This window comes from Lepus europaeus, chromosome 4 (assembly GCF_033115175.1).
Source record: "Lepus europaeus isolate LE1 chromosome 4, mLepTim1.pri, whole genome shotgun sequence".
NCBI lineage: Eukaryota > Metazoa > Chordata > Mammalia > Lagomorpha > Leporidae > Lepus > Lepus europaeus.
In genome coordinates, this window is record NC_084830.1 from 40,423,650 (window position 1) to 40,446,159 (window position 22,510).

The window sequence follows — 22,510 nt, forward strand, 5'->3', positions numbered from 1 at the left end:
GGCAGGAAGCTGGCTTGGGTGCCGGCTAGGAAGCAAGACCAGGCACTCTGATATGGGATGCAGGTGTCCCAAGCGACAATCTAGTCACAACCCCACAAGCCCACCCCTGGACAAGAGTTCTGTTGCTGTCTTGAGCCATCCTCACTGCTCCAGCTGTGGCCGTGCCCACTCCTTGCAAAGCTGGACTCCTCAGAGGCCAGGACAGAGCTGTGCCCAGCTCACTACTACCCCCTGTTTGTCTTCCCCTTGGGTTCCCCTGCAGGCAGGCCCACCTGGGTCCCTGGGCGCCCGGGCCCCTCCCCAGCTGTGTTGGTTTCTAGGGAGACGGTAACCAGGCACTGCAACCTGCATGTCATGAACAACAGAGACCTGTGGTCTGGTGGTTCTGGAAGTCCTAGACCCCCGTGTTGGCAGGGCTGCTCCCTGCTGAGGGCTGTGAGGAGGGGGCCCTGTCCCAGGCAGCTTCCGGGGCTTTGCTGCCCTCCTTGCTGTCCCCAGTGTGTGGAAGCATCTGTGTCCAGACTTCTCCTTTGTATAAGGACACAGTCAGATTAGGGTCCACTCTGCTGCCCTTGTCCTAGCCCTACCAAGACTATTTCCAAAGAAGGTCACACTCACGGGTACAGGGGGTAAGGACCGCACCACGATTTCTTCCTTTCTTTTATTTTTCTTTCTTTCCTTTTTTAAGATTTGTTTATTTATTTGAAAGGCAGAGTTACAGTGAGAGAGAGAGATCCATTGGTTCACTCCCCAAATGTCCAGAAATGCTGGAGCTGTGCCAATCCGAAGCCAGGAGCCAGGAGCTTCTTCCAGGTCTCCCACGTGGGTGGCAGGGGCCCAAGCACTTGGGCCATCCTCCACTGCTTTCTCAGGAGCATTAGTAGGGAGCTGGATCAGAAGTGAAGCAGCCGGGACACGAACCGGTGCCCATATGGGATGCAGATGTCGCCTTAACACGCTGTGCCACAAGACTGTGTCAGTTTTTTCGCAGGCATAGTTCATCCCATCACACCCGTGTCCTCCACTGAACCCCTCTTTTCCTGCTCCCCTGCCTTGCTGCTGTGTTTCCCCTAATCCACAGCGAAGCCTTCCCCATGTGTGGGCCCCGGGGGCCTTTCCTGGTCGCTCCCTTCTCTCCTGCTCATGCTCTCTTCCTCCCCACACCGAGGGCTCACACCCAGCCAGGCCCAAGGCCACCTCCCCTCCCCCCAGAAAGGCTTCCCCGATTCCCCCCCCCACCACCATACACACAGATGACCACTTCCCTCTGCAAATACCTTGCCCTTTGCTCAGATCCCTCTTTTGCAGTTTGTCACGGGCTTCCTGCTGTGTTATTTACCTGTTTCATTCATTCCTTCACCTTTAGTCAACACTTACTGCTCTGCATAGGCCATTCCTGTGCGGAGCAATGACCGCAGCCCTGGAGCGAGATGCAGACCGGGGTGCCGTACACGCGAGCAGAGGGAACCTGCGTGGAGTCTGCTCGTGAATTGCATCTTGGGTGCATGGAGCTTTTTACTTCCTAGGGGGTGTTGGAGGCTCATGCAGGGTACAGAGTCAGCAGCCCTGGTTTTGAACCCAGCCCTGCCAATAACAGCTCCCTGTGTCTGGCTGTGCCAGCCTCAGTTACCTCATCTCTAAGATGGGGTGCTCACAGTACCAACCTTGATGGGCTGCTCTGCGCATTCAGGGAGTAACACACGTAAAATGCTTAGCATGGTTCCCGGCACTTAGTAGGGCCTCAATAAGCACGAACTGTTCACGGAGCTCTGTCTTGAAGGCTGGGTGTCTGCAGAGTGGAAGTGGGGAGTGAGGAAGAGTGAGTGCAAAGGCACGGAGTGGGGGGCAGGCAGCAAGGTGGCGAGGCGGGGTTCTCATGGAGACGCTGGAGGGAGGGCAGAGGAGGGGAGAGCGCCTGCTCTCCTCAGCTGCAGGGCTGTTTCTCCCCTCCACACCCTCTCCTGATTCAGATGAATCCAGGGCTAGCATCCAGTTCCCTCCAGGTCACACCCGCTCTCACACCAGGCAGACAGGAGCCAGTAAAAATCTCCAGGTAACTCAGGCTGCAGAGCTGCGGCCCGGAGGTCTCTGCAGTGCTGTGTGAGGCTGTGCAGGGGAAAGCAGGCCTTGCCGCCCAGCCCCCTGCTGCTCTGGGCTCTCCTCCCCGCCCTCAGGGGGCCCAAGCAGCTACCAGCAGGACTGGGAAACTGCAAAAAGTCCAACCCAGCCGTGGTTTTCAGGCCCAGCTTGAAGACACTTGGGCGCCTGTGGGGTCTCCCTGCCCTTTCTCAGGGAGAACAGGCCTGGGGCTGGCTCTGATAGCCTGGGAATGTCTCCTCGTCTCCAACCGTGTCCTCTTTCCTCTTTCTCAAGCCTCTTAATCGCTTTCAGTCAAGACAGGTGAGTCAAAAGTCCCTGGGGACCTGTGGCAAGCAGCAATTATCCTGTGAGTCATGTGCCCAACCCCCCCTCGCTCAGAGGTCTCACCCTGCCTTCCAGGCCAGCTTCCAACCACACCCCTTCCAACAGGACGCCACTAGCCTTGTCAAGGTCACAGGGCAGGCTGGAGGTCAGAGGGCGCATTCTGCTCCAGGTGGGACGGTCCCAAGATCACGATCCCTGCCCGTGGTGGCCCACTGACGTTTGCTGAAGAGGGTTGCTTCAAAAACGAGATAAAGGGGCCAGCATTGTGGTGCAGCTCTGGTTCGGCCGCTGTCCATATCAGAGAGCCAGTTTGAGTCCCGGCTACTCCACTTCTAGTCTGCTTCCTGTGAATGCATCAGGGAGGCAGCAGATGATGGCGCAAGAGCTTGGGCCCCTGCCACCCACGTGGGAGACCCCCGGATGGAGTTCCTGGCTTCTGGATTTGGCTTGGCCTAGCCCTGGCTATTGTGGGCATTTGTGGAGTGAATCAATAGAAGATCTCTCTCCTCTCTCTCTCTGTCACTCTTTCAAGTAGCTTACAATAAATAAACATTTAAAAAATTGAGATAAAGGGGGCCAACACCGTGGCGTAGTAGGTTAAGCCACCATCTGCAGTGCCGGCATCCCATATGGGCACTGGTTCATGTCCTGGCTATTCCACTTCTGATCCGGTTCCCTGCTAATGGCCTGGGAAAGCAGTGGAGGATGGCCCAAGTGCTTGGGCTCCTGCACCCATGAGGAGGTCTGGAGGAGGCCCCTGGCTCCTGGCTTTGGCCCGGCCCAGTCCCGGCCATTGCAGCCATTTGGGCAATGAACCAGCAGATGGAAGATCTCTCTCTCTCTCTCTCTCTCTCTCTCTCTCTCTCGCTATGTGACTCTGCCTTTAAGATAAATAAATACATGTTTTAAAAAAATTGAGATAAAGACAGGTCTCCAGTTCAATGCAGTCCTGCTTAAAAAAAATGCCCCCCCCCCCCCCAGAACTTGATAACTACTATTCCCTAGTTTTATTCAGCAGGGTACACATACTTTTGCACAACATAATCAGAACCATATTAACCAACACTTATATGAGCACTTGCTGTGCAAGAGAGGAACACCAGATTACCTTTAAAGGAACTCTAATTAGATTGACAGATCCCTTGTCACAAGCCCTTTGGGTTAGGAGAGAAAGGAGAAACATAGTCCAAGTCCTAAAAGAAAAAACTGTTAACCCAGAACACGGTACCCAGCGATGCTCTCATTTATAAATGAAGCTGAAATAAAGGCCTTCCAAAACAAACAGAAATGGAATTTGTCACCACTAAGCCAGCCTTACAAATGATACTTAAGGATGTGCTACACACAGAAACCGAGAAAGGCATCGGCATCATGAAAAAAATATGAAGGCAGAAAATCTCCTAAAAGTACAAAGGAGGGCCAAGGCAAACAATAGGAGCATTTATGGGCAAAACGGCAGGACCAAGTCATTACTTATCAATAATAACCTTGAATGTAAAGAGCCTGAATTTTTCCATCAAAGGTATAGACTGGCTGAACGGATTAAAAAACAAGACCCATCTATTTGCTGCCTACAAGAAACACATCTCACCAACAAAGACACACAGTGAAAGTGAAAGGATGGAAGAAGATATTCCTTGCAAACAGAAATAAAAAAATGACCAGGGTAGCCATCCTAAATATCAGACAAAATAGACTTTAAGACCAAACTGTTAGAAGAGACAAAGAAGAGCATTATGTAGTGATTAAGGCATCAATTCAACAGAAAGATGGGACTGTGGTACATGTATATGCACCCAATGCCAAGGTGCCTGGCTATTTAAAGCAAATGTTAATGGAGCTAAAGAGAGACATATGTCCCGATAAAATAGTAATGGGGGACTTCAACACCCTGCTTCCATCAATGGACAGATCAGCTAGACAAAAAATCAACAAAGAAATAACAGAGCTAATCTACACGCTTGACCAAATGGATCTAATTGATATCTACAGAACATTTCATTCCACAGCTATAGAAAATACATTCTTTCTAACAGTGCATGGAATTTTCTCTAGGATAGCCCATAATAGGTCATAAAGTAAGTCTCAACAAAAAATAAGTCTCAACAAATTGAAAACATGGAAATTGTACCATGTATCTTTTCTGCCCACAATGGAATAAAGCCAGAAATTAACAACACAAGAAACTCCAGAAAACATGCAAACACATGGAGATTGAACAACATGCTCCTGAATGAAGTGACTCATAGAAGAAATCAAAATATTTCCTAGAAACAAATGAAGATGACAACACAACATATCAAAACTTATGGGATACAGCAAAAGCAGTGTTAAAAGGAAAGTTTATAACAATTAGTGCCTCCACCAAGAAATTGGAAAGGTATCAAATAAACGATCCAACAATACATCCCAAGGACCTAGAAAAACAAGAACAAACCAAGCTTTAAATTAGTAGAAAGAAACAATAAAAATCAGAGAAGAAACAAACAAAATCAAAATTTTTAAAAAATCACACAAACGATCAATGAAATGAAGAGCTATTTAAAAAATAAATAAATAAACAAAATTGATAAACCATTGGCCCAACCAACCTGCCAAAAAGGGTCAGGGGAAGAAGACCCAAATTAATAAAATCAGAGACGAAAAAGGAGATGTAACACCAAGTATCACAGAAATGAACAAATCGTCAGGAATTACTACAGTTATATGACAACACATTGGAAAAACCTAGAAGAAACGATAGATTTCTGGACACATGCAATCTACCAAGATGAAAACATGAGTCATGAAAACATAGAAAACCTAAATAGGCTAATAGAATAACCAAGTTGGAGACTGACTCAGTAATAAAGACCCTCCCAACAAAGAAAAGCCCGGGACCAGATGGCTTCACTGCTGCACTTTACCAAACTTAAAAGAACTGGCCGGCGCCGTGGCTCAACAGGCTAATCTTCCGCCTTGTGGCGCCGGCACACCGGGTTCTAGTTCCGGTTGGGGTGCCGGATTCTATCCCGGTTGCCCCTCTTCCAGGCCAGCTCTCTGCTATGGCCCAGGAAGGCAGTGGAGGATGGCCCAAGTGCTTGGGCCCTGCACCCGCAAGGGAGACCAGGAGAAGTACCTGGCTCCTGGCTTCGGATCAGCGCGATGCGCCGGCCGCAGCGGCCATTGGAGGATGAACCAACGGCAAAAAGGAAGACCTTTCTCTCTCTCTCTCTCTCTGTCTCACTATCCACTCTGCCTGTCAAAAAAAAAAAAAAAAAAAAGAAGAAGAAGAACTAATCCCAATTCTTCTTAAGCTTTCCGAACAATTAAAAGGGAGGGAATCCTCCCAAACTCCTTCTAGGAGACCAGCATCACCTTAATTCCAAAACCAGAAGATACAACAAAGAGAACTATAGATCAATATCTCCAATGAACAGGGATGCAAAAATCCTAATTGAATCCAACAGCACATCAAAAAGCTCATTCACTCTGACCAAGAGGGATTTATCCCTGGGTACAGGGATGGTGCAGCATTAAGTAAACTCAGTAAGGCAAAACCTCTGGGGGTGGGGCCTGGGGTGCAGGTGTTTTCAGAGCTCTTTGGGGGATTCCCCAGAGTGGGGTGGGGGGTGGGGGGGTTAGGGGGTAACACACAAGTGTCAGCTGCCCAGGATCCGCTGGGCTGCACCAGGCTGGGCCTCCTTCCCCTCTCCCTTTTCTTCACTGTGCTCCACTCTGGGTAGCCTGGGTGAGAGCTGAGGGCACACGTGAAAACCCACATTGGAAGGCACAGTGGGGGCCTGTCTTGGTCTCCTCTTCTTCCTTCTCCTGCCCCTCCCACCTCATCCCACTGGATGCCCACAACTGCTCTGCTCTCATTCACCACGTATTTACTGAGGAAGGACCCACTGTGTGCCAGGCACTGCTGCAGGCATCAGGAATGTCAGACCCACGTAAGATACCAGGATCCCTCCAGGAAGGCACTCAGTCGCAGCCAGGGTCCTGGAGTCAGGTGGCTCTGGGTCCACGGCAAGGCCTTGTCCATGGCAGTTAACCTCTGATGCTCAGATGTTTTATGCACAAAACAAAATTCATCATACCCCCTCCCAGCTGTGTTGTGGAAGCCAAAGTGAAAGTTGGCAGCAAAGGGCCTGCACATAGTAGGTGCTCAATTAAAACAAGAAATGGCACCCGGGAGAGGCATGAGCCTTTCTCTAACCTGGGCTCATCCCACAACCACCCCCTCTCCTCCCTCTCTCTGTCCTTTCTCTCTCTCTCTCTCTCTCTCACTGCTCCCCTCCCCATCCATATTCTCCATTCCCTTTGCTCTAATGGGGGGGTGGCGGTGTGGATGACTACCCTCTCTGCTCTGCTAACATGTGTTCATACAATTGTCGTTTATGAAACTGCTGTTATGTCCCTGCTCTCAATTTTAAAAGCACACGACTAGAATTTATTACCCTTAAGTTTGGTGTGTATGTGTGTGCACGCATATATGGGTGTGCGTGTGTATGTGCGTGTGAGTGCATAAAAGTGTGTGTGCGAGCATTTGTGTGTGTGTGTAGCCTGCTTATTCCCCCATTGACCTGCGTCTGAGGAGACGCGCTCTTAGGTACAGACTAGAGTCTTGTGTGGCGTGCAGTTCGTGTGTGGGGGTAGGCGGATGTGGGCGTGTGCCCTCGCTCAGTGCTGCTGCCTGGTGGGACATCCGCAGATTGATTCCTGGGGGCTGAGCAGCTCCCAGCCTGGCTGAGCGGGAGGCTGTGTTGAATCTTTCGGCTGCTGGGCCCCAGGGCTGGTGCCTGAGAGGGAGCAGCAGGGTGTGGGCAGGAGAAAGCCTGGGACATGGGGACGGGAGGGAGGGTAGACAGCTACCTAGGCATTGCCAGGTGAGTCTAATTCCACGATGCCACAGCTCCTGGCTTTTCCCCAGCCCCTGACTCCACTGGCTCCCGGCCTTAACGACACCACCCACACCTGCCAGATAGCCCTTGGGGTTCCTGCACACCTCTGCCCCCAGGAAGCCAGGAGGGGAGCCTCGGGCGAAGCCCCTCCAGCTCCTCGTAACTATCTGCACGGAGCAGAAGCAGATGTCTGCACAGAGCCTGAGCCTCAGGGCTGGGGAGGACCATGCTCACGCACGGTACGCAATCTCCCTAAGCTGGCAGCAGACGGCTGAGCTGTGGGCTGGACAGACAGAACTTTGCTCCTTTAACGTTTAAACTGATAAGTCTTGGGCAACGCACCCCCCCCACCTTACTTCCTCCCTTGCTGTGCAGGGGGGCTGCAAGCACAAATCCAGTAATCCTAGGGAATGACGACACGGCGGGCCACGGGAGTCAGGTTATCAGTGGGAGACTTCCAGACAAATTCATCACCAAATGATAAAGCAGACCGGCTTCCAGAAACTTCTAGCCGGCCCATGGTGCTGTGTGGACAAAAAGAGAAAGAGGCCCAGCCCCCAGCTCTGGTTCTTTCAAGCTCTCAGCAAGGGGGCTCTTAGTTCCTCAATGGCAAAAAACAAAAACAAAACAAAACAAAACCCACATTACCTAAAACATTATCTGCTGAGGAGAGGGATGGGAGATGGGGCTTTATTTTGTTAATAGCTGAAGACACAGCTCCTTTTTTAAACAACACATTTGCAAAGCAATCATCTTGGAGTAAAGCCCAGACCACGTGAGGATCTTGTCTCAGGCCTGTTCGGGCAGAGGTGCCACACTCACAAGGTGTCTCCATAAACATGCGACAGCCTGCAGGTGCAGACCGAGTTCCTAAGCTCCTTCCCTCCTCCCCAAGCCCCTAAAGTGACAAGCCTTCTGTCCCTGACTCCATGCCCAAGCCCAACCTTGAACTTCTCCGTGACTTTGGCCCAACAATTCTTGTCCTTTCTGACTTGTATCCCAGCGTTACTTACGTAGTTATCATCTGTAGAATGTAATGCTTAACCCAAGTCTCCTCGCACCCAGGCAGCAAGCTTCGGGGGCAGGCCCTCGTGGCCTTGCTTCCCACTGCTCGGGGAGCGCTTAGCTCAGGGCCCAGCACGCGGTAGGCACTTAGGGCGATTAGCGGCTATCGGAGGTGGGCTGAGCAACTTCAGCTCTGTGGCCTGTGCACCTTCTGCTTGCCTGGCCACCCCATCCCAGTTCTCAGAGGGCAGAATGTGGGGGGTAGGCAACAGCGTCTCCCTCTCTCGAAGGGCTACTGTGAGGCTCCTGGGACCAGATCTGCAGCGAGTGTCGCGGTGCAGCGGGTTCAGCTGCTGCTTGGGATGCCCACATCTCCTAACAGGGTCGTAATCCGGCTCACACAGTCCCAGCTACTCCGACTTCTGATCCAGCTTCCTGCTAATGTGTTCGGGAGGCAGTGACAACGGCCCAGGTATTTGGACCCCTGCCACCCATGTGGAAGACTCAGATGGAGTTCCTGGCTCCTGGCTTCAGCCTGGCCCAGTCCTGAATGCTGTGGGCATTTGAGAAGTGAGGCAGTGGATGGAAGATATCTCTCTCTCTCTCTCTCTCTCTCCCCTCCAAAGTTGCTTTAGTCCAATCAAGAGACTAGGAATCACTTCTTCTTGTACCTCATTGGCTAACTCCTAATCACATGACCATGCCTAGCTGCAAGGGAGGCTGGGAAATCTAGTCTTTAGCTGGGAAACCATGTTCCCACCAAAAACTACTATTATGGCAGAAGAGAAGAATGGGTATTGAAGAGCAATCAGTGGGCTTTGTTACCACAAAATTATCAGACCTACGTGGTCAGAGAGACTGTCTGCTACCGCTGCTCCTGACATCCTGAGTAGGGGGCTGCTGAGGCTCCTGGCTTCCCACACAAGTATTCGTTTTGGTATTCAACCAGCCAACAGGACGACACTCCAGTGACAACTTGGACTGCAAAGGGAAAGAGGTCAGCTGTCAAATAATAATCACACAAGGAAGAGAATGTTCCAGAAATTCCACTGCCATCTGCGGGGATCCTTCCAGGGCAATGTTACTCGGTGTGGGGTCCGTGCGTCCATTCTGGGGTTGGAAGTGTTTGTGACCAGCTCGCCCCCAAGAACGGCACAGAGACAGAGAGCAGGCATTAGGAGGTTACACTGCCGCTGGACGCTGCAATAACGAAACGCTGGAGCTGGTATTCTGAGTACCTTCTTAAATTTAACTTTTATTATTCATTTTATTGTATTTTTACACTAGTATCGGTCCATAATAGCTAAGAAAAACAACCGAAAGTGCCCTGTGCTCCAGGAGCTTGGCTGGCGTCCACATGTGACTCCCCTTAGCCCTGAGCGAAGGAATTACTAACCCCATTTTGCGGATGAGAAACTGGAGGCTCGGGGAGCTTCAGTGGTGAGCGGCATAGGCAGGGGTGGCAGAGCTGGTCTGCATAGTCCCATTAGCTGAAGGCCGGGGTCCTTTCAGAGCCTGTCATGAGCCAGGGAGCAGCCCTCAGGGTGGCCGTGCAGCTGCAGCCGGATCCCGAGCTTCGTGCACATGCCCTCGTCCTCAGAGCCAATCCTAGGTCATCACGCAGGACTGGCCCTCTTGTACATGTCGAGCTAGGAGAACAGGTTCCAGGTGACCGTAGACAGTTTCCTGCAAAAGACGCAACTGAGGACGGTGCAAGACGGAGGGTGTGTGTCAGGGAGGGGACAGGGCTGCACGCGGCCCTGGCGCTTGGCTTCTCGAACAGAGGGAAGCACAGGTCAGGACCACCAGGGCAGCCGTGGGAAGCTGGTCACAGGGCACACCTCTCAAGGGGCCACTGCCCCTTTCCTGGCAGCCACAGTGATTTTTGCCCTGGGGGAGCTCACCCTGCGTTCCTTCTCTGAGCTATGTCAAGGCCTCTGGCTGAGGCCTGGCCAGCCAGGGGACAGACTTTCCCAGCTATAGGATTTTTTTTAAGGAGGCGCAAATGACCCAATCAGAGCCAAGGAGACACAAGGAAGGTGGTGGTGTGGCTGCCCATAGAGGAGTGTTCTGCTCCCCCAGGGCTTAAGCCCAGGGGGGCAGTGAGCCTGGAGGTGGCGCAGCCAGCCTGGCACCCCAATAAGAGCAGCTGAGAGTGGAACCAGAGGAAGTGAAGAGCTGGGTGTGGCCCCGGTGACGGTGACATCACGTAGGAGCCTAGACCCAGGGCGAGGAGAAGCAATGAGTGACAGGCGATGTGGCTGTTATTTCCCTTTTGTGTTTACCCCAGTGGGGTTGGGTTTTCGGTCCTTTACAACCCAGGGTGTTCAGAGTGACCCCCAGCCTCCCATGCCCATCCGGTCACCCCACCTGACAGACACATGGTCATGCCGTCAACACAGGTGCTTGGATTTGGGAATTCGAGGGCTCTCGCACTCCTGCCTCCCAGGCTTCTGGCCATGGCACCCCTGAAACCTGTAGCCTGACGGCCCAGCAGACCAACCTCCCTTCAGGGGACACCCATCGTGCCCTGGAAGACCCTCACAGGACACTCTCAGAGCCGCCCCACAGACACAACCACATCCCCAAGGAGACAAGTATGGCATCTCTTACCCTCCAGGTAGGGACAGTGGGGCAAGGGGATTCCGGCCTAGGCTCTCTACTGGTGCTGCTCCCAGGGTCTCTGGGGTCCCTATGAATCTGTGGAACTCCAGCAGCTCACAGAGTGAGGGAGGCCCCTCCCCCCACGCATGCCCCACACAGGCCAATCTCATCCTGCTGAAAACCTTTGCATGGGTCCCCATCGCCCCAGGGCAGAACTCAGAGTGTGAACAGGCTCCCGAATGCCCCTGAGAACTGCTTTCCAGCCGCCCAGAGCCCCTTTCGCACCCTGGCCTCTGTCGCAGCTGCACGGAACCTCTTACGGTTCCCCCAGGGCCTCCTCTACCTCCTGCAGCCGGAAGTGGACGTGGCCATGCTGCTCCTTCCACCTCCTTCCCACGGGGCTCCCCCTCTTCCCTTGCGCCTCCTGGGCTGGGGCCACCGCCCCTGCCATGTGCGCCCTCAGCCCCTCCCCCACTTGGTCTCTCCAGCTCCAAACTCTGATAAACCTGCCCCTTGGGTCATCTGGACTAGGAGGCCCCACAGCACCTTAAACCCACTCCAAGGTGGGGTCACCCTTTCCTGCCTGCCCAGGCCTGCGCTCCTCCTGGAATCCCTGTGAGTAACGCCGCAGTGCCTCGAGCCAGCAGACCAAGCCCGGAACCTGGGAGTCCCCTCCTCTCTGCCCCCAGGCCTGCCTCTGGCTCCTCTCCTGTAACCTGCTGCCAGCCGCCGCCACCACCGGGCACCTGGATTCCTGCAGCACCCTCCTACCTGGCCCTCCTGCCAAGTGCCCGCCACCCTTCACACTGCAGCCGGACGTTAGTGCCAAAATGCTGGCTGATTCCAGTGCCCCCCTTTAAAAAAAATACTTATTTATTTGAAAGAGTTACAGAGAGAAGTAGAGCAAGAGAGAGAGAGAGAGAGAGGTCTTCCATCTGCTGGTTCACTCCTCACATGACCGTAACAGCCAGAGCTGAGCTGATCCGATGCCAGGAGCCAGGAGCTTCTTCCGGGTCTCCTATGCAGGTGCAGGAGCCCAAGGGCTTGGGCCATCTACTGCTCTCCCAGGCCATAGCAGAGACTGGATCAGAAGTGGAACAGCCAGGACTTGAACCGGCACACACATGGAATGCTGGCACTGCAGGCGGCGGCTTTAACCCACTATGCCACAGGCTCTCAGATGCTGCCTCCTGCGGGAAACCTCCCATGGGTGCCCAGGGTGGGGCAGACCCCCTTCTGTATGTTCTCTCTGCGCTCTCTGCTCTGCCCGGCTGTGGGCGGCACGTGAGCTGCTCGTCACCTTGTCCATCTCTCAGTTTAAAGAGGCCATTGCTATTTCCTGCTTCTGGCTCAGGGTCTACTTCACAAAAGAAGGCTTCATGCAAAGGATTTGATAACTGAACGAGCGAATGGATCACCCAAACTGTGTGGCCACCTGAGGGTGCTGTGGGCGGAGGGGGCTTGGGGACCCATGCTCCTCTCGCGACAGGACTCGGGCAGTCTTAGGCAGGGAGGACTGGGGCAGACGCAGGCAACAGCTAGGGCAAGCAGCCGACAGCAGGAGCCTGTGGCCCTTGGAGGGAGTCAGAAGGTGAAGCGCATCCCTGAGAGTGTGGGTAGAGGGAAACTGAGGCACAGATGGGTAGCTCAGCTCAGACTCCCATGGCGGCTCATAAAGCAGGGGTTTCGTTGCTTGCACATGAGCTTAAGGCAGCACCATCTCCATAGCAAAATAAAATTGCATTTTAAAAAGCCCCGGAAATTGGGCACAAGCCCAGTGCAGCTCCTCCACAAAGCTCCATGGTTGTCATAGTTCTCTGACCAGGAACCAGATGGGTCCGGTAGTAGATTTGCATCACTACAACAGATGCCTGAGAGGAGCTCCTTGGGGTGGGAGAAGGTTTGTTTCAGTTCCCAGTTTTGGAGGTTCACAGTCCAAGGTCAGCCAGCCTGATGAGGGTGGAGCGTGTGCTACACATGGCGAGGGAGGAGCATGCTTGTCTTCGACCCATGCACTTTTCCTGGTAAAGCTGTCAATCTCATCACCCTGAGCCTAACTCAACCTACTCACTTTCCAAGGCTCCATCTTCAGACGCCATGACTGGCTTGAGTTCCATCCTTAATCCATTACCTTCAGTCTCTGGACTCCCAGAGTCCAGCCTTTAATGCGTGGGACCTTGCCCTTCCCTCCCCGCCTCCATCCTCCCACACTGAGCCATGGTCGAAACCATAACAGGTCCCCAAGTCCAGTTGAACAGATCTGCCCAGGGGCTATTGGTGGCTGGCTCCCTACATTTGCACGTGGGGGGGGGGGGGGCAGGGGGCCTGGTGTCCACTCAGCCCCTCCCCCTGAGTCCTAACCCATTCCTGCCCGGCCCCTCTTCCCACCACCTACACTCAGAGCTCCAGGGCAGTGTTCGCGAACACCAAGCACTCGCTTGCTTTCTGCTCTCATTGCATCACACCACCAGCAGACACTGCCAGATCGGAGACCCTCATACGGGAGGAGGAGGGGTGGCTCATCTCCCCACCACGCCCACAAGGGGTGGGGTCTCTGTCCCGGTGCCAGCTCTGCCTGCTGCCCCACGCTGCTTTCCCTAGCTCTAACCTTTGCCAGAAGTTGGGGACATGCAACCAAGTCTGGGACCGTCCCCGCCTGCCTCCGGCTCTTGGAAATCCACAGCCCCCACTCTAGGGCCCTTGCCAGGACACAGCTCCTGCCCAGCAGGTCCTGGTTCTGTCTCTTGTGCGCTGGGCAAGAGGAGCTGCATCCAGGTTTGAGACCTTGATCAGTTCTCTCTTCTTGTGGCCCCAGAGGTAACGGCGAGGATGGCAGGGCCAGCTGTCCCTGGCGGAAGCGGGGTTGAGGCCACCAGCTCTGGCTCAGTCGTCGCTCTCTGGCTTCCCACGGCTGCGATGCCTCCCTCTCCACTTCGTGAGAGCAGAGAGTGGTTTTCCTGGAGCTCGCCCTTCTCTGCCCAGGCTGCACCTCGACCCAGAGCAGGGCAGCCCGTGCCCGAGGACTCCCTAGAGCAAGCGCTAGACCTCCTCTTTCTCCGGGGGGGGGGGGGGGGGGGGGAGGTAGCAGCTCATGCATTCCTGCTCAGCTCCGGGCCTGGCCAGGAACAGAGATTTGGACTCTTACTAAGCCACCGCCTGTGTGACCTTGGGCAGGTGACTCAATTCTCTGGGCCTTAGGGCAGTAGAGGCTAACTCTGCGGCCCAGGTACGGATGTGGAGAGCCTCCACCCCACCCCCCCGTGGGAAGCAGCGGCCTGCAGTCCTGAGTTAGTGGGTGCCCTGTTGTAATCGCCACTGACTTCCTTCGCTGCCCACCTCTTGGGATTTCTGCACTCCTGGCCCCGGTCCAGTTGGCTCTCGCCTGCCCTCTCTCCTTTCCCTTTTTAAGGGCGTCTCTGCTGCTCCTGGCTGCACAGCGACTCCAGATCTCCCGCAGGGGCTGAGAGCCTGCCAGCCTCACAGCAGCCGGGCCTCTAACATTCCTGCTCCCAGCGCTCAGGGATCCGCCCGCCCTGGGTGTGGCGGGGCCCGAGGGAGGGGCGGGGCGGGGCGCAGCAGTCACGAGGACGGACGGGAGGAGGCCCGGGTGCAGGCCGAGAACAGGAAACAGGTGGCCGTGGCTCCGCCTCGCCGGGGTGGGGCCTGGGGAAGCCCCGGGCCTGGGCCCCGGGCCTGGTGGAGTGGTAGGGGCTGCAGGGGCGCTCACTACAGACCACCGGGGCTGGGAAGTCCAGAGGCTCCCAGTTGGGTTTCAGGAGGTGCTGGGGTGAGGCCGTCGGCTGGCTCTCATGACGACACAGGAGACCCGGGAGACGAAGGCAGGGTGCTAATTCCCTGTCTCTTTAACAGCTGGGCCGTGCTAGGGCAGCAGTGGGGCTCTGGCCCGCCGGGTTTTTTGGGAACACAATTCCACACACACACCCCCCCCTCCTGTGGTTCCCCCATCCGCAAAGACAGATGCTCCAAATAGGGCTGGCCACAACTCAGGGGCTCTCTGAAACCACGCGGGGAAACCCGCACGCCGCTTTCCACCAGGGTCCACCTGAGAGCTAGCATTTTCTTTCATGATAACTGCAGGCCACACCCCAGGAGCACCGTGATGCTGCCTCCAACAGAAATCAGATATTTCTTATCACATCTGACGTTACAGCTATTGTGAAATACCGCTTCTGGTCACTATTACTTTAAAAAAAAAAGATTTATTTATTTATTTATTTGAGAGGCAGAGTTACTAACAGAGAGACAGAGAGAGAGGTCTTCCATCCCCTGGTTCACTCCCCAGATGGCTCCCACGGCCGGAGCTGGGCTGATCCAAAGCCCGGAGCCAGGAGCTTCCTCCGGGTCTCCCACGCAGGCGCAGGGGCCCAGGCACTTGGGCCATCTTCTTCTGATTTCCCAGGCCCATAGCAGAGAACTGGATCAGAAGAGGAGCAGCTGGGACTGGAACCAGTGCCCATATGGGATGCCAGTGCTGCAGGTAGCGGCTTTACCAGCTATGCCACAGTGCTGGCCCCTGTTTGATTTTTATAAAAGATTTATTTATTTTAAAGGCAGAGTGAGAGAGCGAGCGAGCGAGAGATCTTTCATCTGCTGGTTCACACCCCGAATGTCTGCAGCAGCCAGGAACTCCATCTGAGTCTCTCACGTGGATGGCACGGACCTACGTTCCGGGCTGTCGTCTCCGGCCTCCCAGAGCATTAGCAGCAAGTGCAGAGTAGCCGGGCCTCGAACCAGGTACTCCCACAGGGGAGGCGGCTATCCCAAGCACACGCTTAACCCTCTGCACCACAACTGTGACCATAGCTGTTGCCTTTGTAACCTCACTATCTCACTCCGTGTGTGCAGCTCAGCACTCTGAGAGGGGCCACTGGCTTCACAGGCAGCCGAGGGGGTCCAAGGCGTGAAATCAGCCGTGGCTGGGCCACCAGCATTCCAGAAAGGTACCAGAGCAGGGCAAACAGAGTCCTGTTAATGCAGTGACGTGGGCCCTCGCGTCTGTCACCTACACTGCCAGAGCTCAGCCAAGACCCAGTCACAAGGGAGGCTGGGAACTCTGGCCTTGATCTGGGCGGGAGCCTGCCCGGCAAGGCTCCCTTGTGACGGGAGAAGGGGAGAAAAGATGCGGGCGCCACCAAGCAGCCTGCTACAACGTTTGACGCGGGCAGTCCGTCCACCTCACCCTCTTTTCCCTGTCCCTCCCACTCTGCTTTGAGCCACACCTCTTGCCTGGCTTGGAACTCGTGGCACAGCCCCTCATGGACCTCCTTCTCCATCCTCAACTCCTCGGCTCCCTCTCTCCTCGTGTCAGAGTCCAGGGCCTCCCGCTGGCTGCCCCATCTCACTGTGCCATAGATCCCAAGCCCCATCGCAACCTCAGGGCTGTCACCACAGCCCGCTCTCGTCTCTCTTCCGCATTGTCCATGCCCTCCTGGTCCCCAGGAACACACGGACCTGCCGGGATTTCCCCACTATCTAAAACCTTCCCTCGACCTCACTACACCGGCCTCTCCCGTGCCCTTTCTCCCTGTGCCCCTGCAGCAAAGTTCCGCAGAAGAGCTGCCCTTGCTGGCTCGCTCGCTGCCTCGGTTTCCCTACCTCTGCTGCCCTCTTAGACCCACTCCCATCAGCCTCCCCCAGCACCGCCCTACAGTAGCTTCCACTACCAAGGCCACCAAAGACCCCCTCTCTCATCTACACCACCCCAGCGGCTGCACTGGACCGGGTGATCACTTTCTCCTCCTCCTCCAGACACTGGCTTCGGCTGATTCCCGGACACCGCGCTCCCTGGTCCCCGCTGGCCTTGGCTGCTCCGCCTCAGCATCATCTCCCTGCCCCCTGGGCCCTGGCAGCCCTTGGAGAGGGGCAGGGGTCAGCCCTGGGAGCGCCTCTCAGTCTGCATCCTTGGCGGTGATCTCATCCAGCCCGCGGCCTTGAATGCCATCCACGCGTGGGTGACTCCAGTGTCACTTCTCTAGCCTGAGTCTCTCCCCCGAAGCCCAGGCTCATAAGCCCAGCTGCCCACTTGACTACAAGAAACCTCTTATGCTCAATAGGTCCAAACCCAAAATCCTGGTCTCGCCCCCAGAAGCCACTCCTCCCCTGGGCATTCCCATCTTTCCACGTAGGCAGGAACCTGAGCCATTCTTCCGCTTGTACCCCTCTTCCCATCATCTTTCTCTTCAAAGTCCCCTTGCAATGGAGAACTTCCCAGCCCTCCACAGCCACCAACACCATCCCCATCGCAACCACCTCCTGCCTGGCTTCCGGCAATTTGTGCAGAGGCGTCTAACTGGTCGCCCAGATTCCATGCTTGCCCTCCGTAGCTTATTCTGACTTGGCAGACGGAGGGGTTCTTTTAAAATGAAAGGTGGATCGGCTCACTCTGCTCACCGCTCTCCAAAGGCTCAGTTCCCACCTCTCTCCTCTCTGCACCACGGCCCCCAGAGCCTGTAGCGACTGCCCCTGCCACCTGGCCACCCCCCCCCCTCACTCACCCTAGGCCTTCTTGCTGTTCCTTCCACTCATCCACTCATTGGACAGGCACCTGCCCCTGGGCCTTTGCACTGGTGGTTTCTTCTGCCTCGAAAGCCATTCCCTAGGGTGTGAACAGCTCACTCCCTCACCTTGTACAGGACTTGGCTCAAATCCCACCTTCTCCACAAGACCCCACTTCACCCAGCAGACCTGGTCCTCCTTGGCCGCTTTGTTTCTGTCCACAGCTCTGAAGGCCATCAGTCAGCCCTCACACTGTTGTGGCTGACTTCCTTCCAGTAGCGGGCAGCCTTCTCGGGAGCAGGGAGACTCCTGTGTTGGGTCATTTCTGGTTCTCACCATGCGTCCATCAATGACAGGGCACATCGACGATGGTGGCCCCATAAGACTGTAATGGATCTGAAGAATTCCTATCATCTAGTGACACACGGTCTCATAACATCATCACGCGAGCCTTGCTCCTGTGGGGTTGTGATGCCCGTGTGAACAAAGCTACCACACTGCTGGTCGGATGAGAAAAGTGCCGCACACATGGTAATTCACAAGACACAGTACTTGATGATAACAAGCAACTGTGTTTCCTGTTTGTGTGTTTACTACATTCGCCTTTTGTCGGTGCTCCCAGGGTGCTGTGCTGCACCAGCTAGGGCTGTATCTTGATAGTATCAAGTGGCCACGCTAAGGGACTGTCCTGTGCCAGCCAGGTTTGTGTACATGCACACTGGGATGGTCCTACTACACCAAAACTGCCCAATGATCTATTTCTCAGAACGTGTCCCCGCGGTTAAGCAATGCACCACTGTGCCTAGAGGGGTACCCGATAAGCAGGTGTTGGATGTGTGAGCCAACTCTTCTCTCCTGCTGTCCCCTTTGGGTCCTGGAGGAAGGGCATCCTTTTTTCCCTGCCCCTCTGCACTCTGGAAACTTTCCCCAGAACATTAGGCTAAGTCTGGGAACCCGCGAATAGGAGCAGGAACAGGTGCACTGGTGGGGACCAAGGGCAAAGAGGAGGGAGAGTGGCGTGCACGTATCCATTTCCTAGGCATTTATTTACCTGAAAGGGAGAAAGGCAGAGACACAGGGAGAGCTTCCATTTGCTGATTCACTCTCCCAAGGCCCACAACAGCCAAAGCTGGGCCAGGCCTAAGCCAGGAGCCAGGAATTCAGTCCGGGTCTCCCATAGCAGTGGCAGGATCCCAAGTACTTGAGTCATCACTTGCTTCCTTCCTAGCAGGAAGCTGGAATGAGAGGTGGAGCCAGGAGCCCACTGCGGGCCCTCTGCTAGGGGATGCCGGCATCTAAGCTGCATCCTGACTGCCCCCCACCCCCGCCCCGCCATGTGCACTTACTGAGCGCCTTGTATGGGCCACCCACGTGCACCTGCCTCTGGCCCTGAGAGGCACTGGCAGCAAGGTAGAGACTGCCACGCAGCCCCAGGGAAGCTGTGAACTGGACGTGTGAGCTGAGGATGTCGCCACTACCCCAGGGCTGGCAGGGAATGCCAGTGTGGTGCAGATGCCACGAGCATGGTCTGGAACAAGTCACTTGTCACCTCTGGTCTCATTCTTTACAACTGTAAAATGGGGACAAGCTAACCAGTGCCTTGGGCTACACACACACACACACACACGAAAGCCCGTTAAATTGTACAAGTATCAGGCCCTACAAAACCCGAGTCAGCCGTGACACAGGTGGAATGAGTGCTCAGCACAGATCCCAGCACCAAGTGACCACTTCATTTTGCGTGATACGTGAAGCAGGTCCCCCAGAGCTGCCACGGTGCCACAGGAGCTGGGTCTTCATGGACAAGCAGAGGCCTTGCAGGTTCCAGACGGGCCCCGGGGAACACGGCTCCTCCCGGGGTTTGCAGGGAGGGCTCCATGGGCTCATCAGAGACTGCAGCCAAGGCTGCTGGTCGGAGAAGAACCCCCGTTTGTCCAGCCTGGCAAGGCGCTGCTCTGAACGCCTCTCCTGTATTCCTGCATCGGCTCCACCGAGCCACACGCAGGCAGAGCTGCCATCTGCCCCTAGTGTGTGTGACTTTTGGGAGCTCCATTTCCCGACAATGTCCCCTCTGTGCTTCCAGAGGGCTTGTTCCCCGGCGGCTTCTGCTTCCCCGGGGGTCCCAATTCATTCTCCCGCACAGGAGGGAGGCTGGGGACTCCCCAACATGAGCCCCTGGCCACCAGCACTCAAGGCAGGGGGAAGCAATAACCAGGAAATACAGGCAAAACTCCCATGGAGCCATGGGCTAGCACTCCCCCCACCCCCACCCCTGCTTTTTTTTTTTTTTTAAATAAAGGCTCTGATGTAACACGGGGTGGCAAGAGTCTCCTCCAGTTTCACATCCCAGCTCCCATAACAACCCAGGCCCAGAGAGCCTAACCCTGAGCAGCTCAAAGCACCAGTCTGCACACCCTGAAAAGGAGAGTAAAGTCCCAAAGGTTGGATGGAACACAGCCAGCATCCCCCAGGGCTGCAGTGTCTCCCTTCCCCCTCCTCCTTCTTTCTACTCCCCCCCCCCCCCCTTAAGATTTGTTTGCAAGGCAGAGTGACAGAGAGAAAAGAGATCTTCCATCTGCTGGTTCACCCCTCAAATGTCTACAACAGCCAGGGCTGGGCCAGGCTGAAGCCAGGAGCCTGGAACTCCGCTGCAGTCCCCTATGTGGGTGGCAGGGGCACAGGCTCTTGGGTCACGTCCTCACTGCTTTCCCAGAGCGGCCAGGACTCAGACGAGCACTCAGATGCAGACTTAACCTGCGGCACCACCACGACAGCTTCCTCTCCGCCATCTGCACAGCCAGACCTCAGCACTGCCAGGAGAAACCGGAGGTGCTGCCCAGTCACCCTGGAACCCTCCACAGTGGTGACTGTTTGAACAAGACACACAGGGCTCTATGCTCTGGCTTTGGGCATATAGCTGACATTGTCCATTATGTCCTACACCCTAACCCCACAGGGATCACTATGAGTAGAGCAGAGAACAAAAGGAAACCAGAAAGAACCAGGACTCCTTGCATGTGGACAGCGTCCTGCAGCGGACAACGCACCCTCGACCCAGCAGCCCCTTATGTCGCTGAGACTCTACTGGGCTTAAGAGAGATTCCTGATTACTCAAGAACTGAGACTGAAGTTCGGGGTTTGTGGCCGGGCATCCAGCTCCCCGCTGTGGGACAGTGCACGGGAAGCCGTTCCCTCTGGGGAAGGCAGAACCCATGAGGTGGCACAGACAATTGCTAGGTTTGCTATGGTGGTTGACTGCGGGTGGGGTCGTCGCCTGCCGCGTGTCTAGACTGGAGCCCTGGGTCGAAGACGTGCCATCAGGCTCCCCTGGAAGACCGCAGGCCTGCAGGGGGGTGTCCAACCCCACCGGGGACCCCTCCCGCAGCCAGCCCCAAGTCCAGGTCTCCAGGTCACAACTGGGTTACCTTGGACCCTCAAAGGCCGCTTTCAAATGGGACTGTTTTGCTAACACCTAACAGAAGAGACCTAAGCGCTGGCATTTCTGGCATGTCTTAAAGATGGGAGGGGAGCAGCCTGGGCTTCCGGGAGCCCGCAGTGCATCCCCCAGGGAAGGTGGGCTTTTGGCTACTGCTTCAGAGCAGAAGCTCTTAACGTTTTCAGGGTTAGGGACAGCAGTGGGGGAGGGGTCCAAGAACTTGGATGGGTGACAGTGACCTTGCTATTTTCACTAACCCGGACCGAACACGCACGGCTGGCTGGCTCACTCCCTTCCCAGCCTAAGCAGCTGTCCTCGCACGCTGTGCGTGTTCGTCATCCCTTTGAAATCACGGCCCCTTTGCCAGAGCTTGCTCTTTCATGCATCTGAGAAAGGAACCGGTAGATTAGAAATGCGGTTTTAAAAATATATTTTGGGAACCGTTTTTCAATGGAACTGGTTCCGCTGGTAATCCAGAGTATTTTAATGTACGCCTTTGTTCGCAGAAAAGGTCCCGAGGCGCCACCCTAGCTCAGGGCTGCAGCTCCAGCTTCACACGCGGGGGTCAGAGGCTGCGGGGAAAGCCGGGCGGGAGAGGCGCTACCCCCAGCCCCACCCACGTCCTCCCAGGGCGGCTCGGCCCCGGGAGAGAGCCCGGAGCCTGGGGCGGAGGCTGGGCTGCAGCTCCGCTCCTCCCCCCAAGGCGACCCCGGCGGGCAGAGGGCACCCGGGGGAGCCGGCCCGGCTCGCGGGCGTCGCCAGGATGCGGCGCCGCCTCCCCGAGCCTCCTGCCGGCGGCGCTGAGCGCTGACTCATCCCCCGCTCTGCCGGCCAGCCCGTGCACGCCCACGACGGGCCCTCTTTCCTCACTCCCCGCTGCTTCCCCCCCAGGCGCTCCCCAGGCGCCTGCAAACCCACGCGCATCTCCCCGAAGCCCCAGCACCCACCCTCGTTCCCTGCCAGCGCCGGAAATGTGCAGGCTCCCCGCGTTTCCTCCCGAATGCACCGAGCGCCCACTCGGCCTCCGGCGCGCAGGCCGTGGCTCCCGGCGGCGCCCCCGCGGAGGCGCAGCTCAGCCCAGCCGCCAGGGCGGGACAGGTGGCCCTGGGTCGCCCACCTTCGGCCCCACCCTGTGGCCGCGCACCTGCCTCCCGGCGCCCGGCTGGCCACGCCTCCTGCCTGGGTCTCCATGACACTGCACTTTCCCACGTCTTCCTCGCCTCCTCCCGGGTTCTGACAGCTCGCTTCCGCGCTGGCATCGCCTGCTCTCAGCTCCTCGCCGTGGGTGTGCCCGCGGCGCTGCCCTTGGCTTTCTCTTCCTGTCAGCTGTGCGCCCCGCTCCCCCACCCCCCACCCCCACTCCCGCCCCCGCTCCCGCAACCGCCAGGGGAGCCGGAACCTCGGCCCTCCTCCCAGCCCATAAATCTGAAATCACAGGACTTTTTTTGGTCTGCTGAGGCCTGGAGGCATTCGTGCGTAAAGGCAGCGACCACACACCTGGGAGGGGTGGGGGTCTGAGCTTGCCTGGGCCAAAGTTCAGATCCTGCCTCTGTGGCTGTGACCCTGGGCAAGTTCCTTTATTTGTTTAGCAAAGGTTTGTGGATCCCCTGCTCTGCCGTGCAGTCTCTGAGGATGGGTT

The 22,510-nt window shown here is 56.0% G+C and overlaps 1 long non-coding RNA gene across 2 annotated transcripts; it reads right to left on the bottom strand.

Annotated features, from left to right (window-relative positions):
* Positions 1 to 1,271: 1,271 nt before the first annotated feature.
* On the bottom strand, positions 1,272 to 22,151 carry LOC133758316 (uncharacterized). Of its 2 annotated transcripts, XR_009865785.1 has the most exons (5): positions 22,016 to 22,151; positions 9,712 to 10,001; positions 9,161 to 9,296; positions 1,665 to 1,789; positions 1,528 to 1,566 (listed from the first exon to the last, which is right to left on the bottom strand). It is a non-coding gene; the product is annotated as an uncharacterized LOC133758316 (long non-coding RNA). The 2 variants fall into 2 exon arrangements; XR_009865784.1 differs by having other exon boundaries at positions 1,272 to 1,789.
* Positions 22,152 to 22,510: the final 359 nt, after the last annotated feature.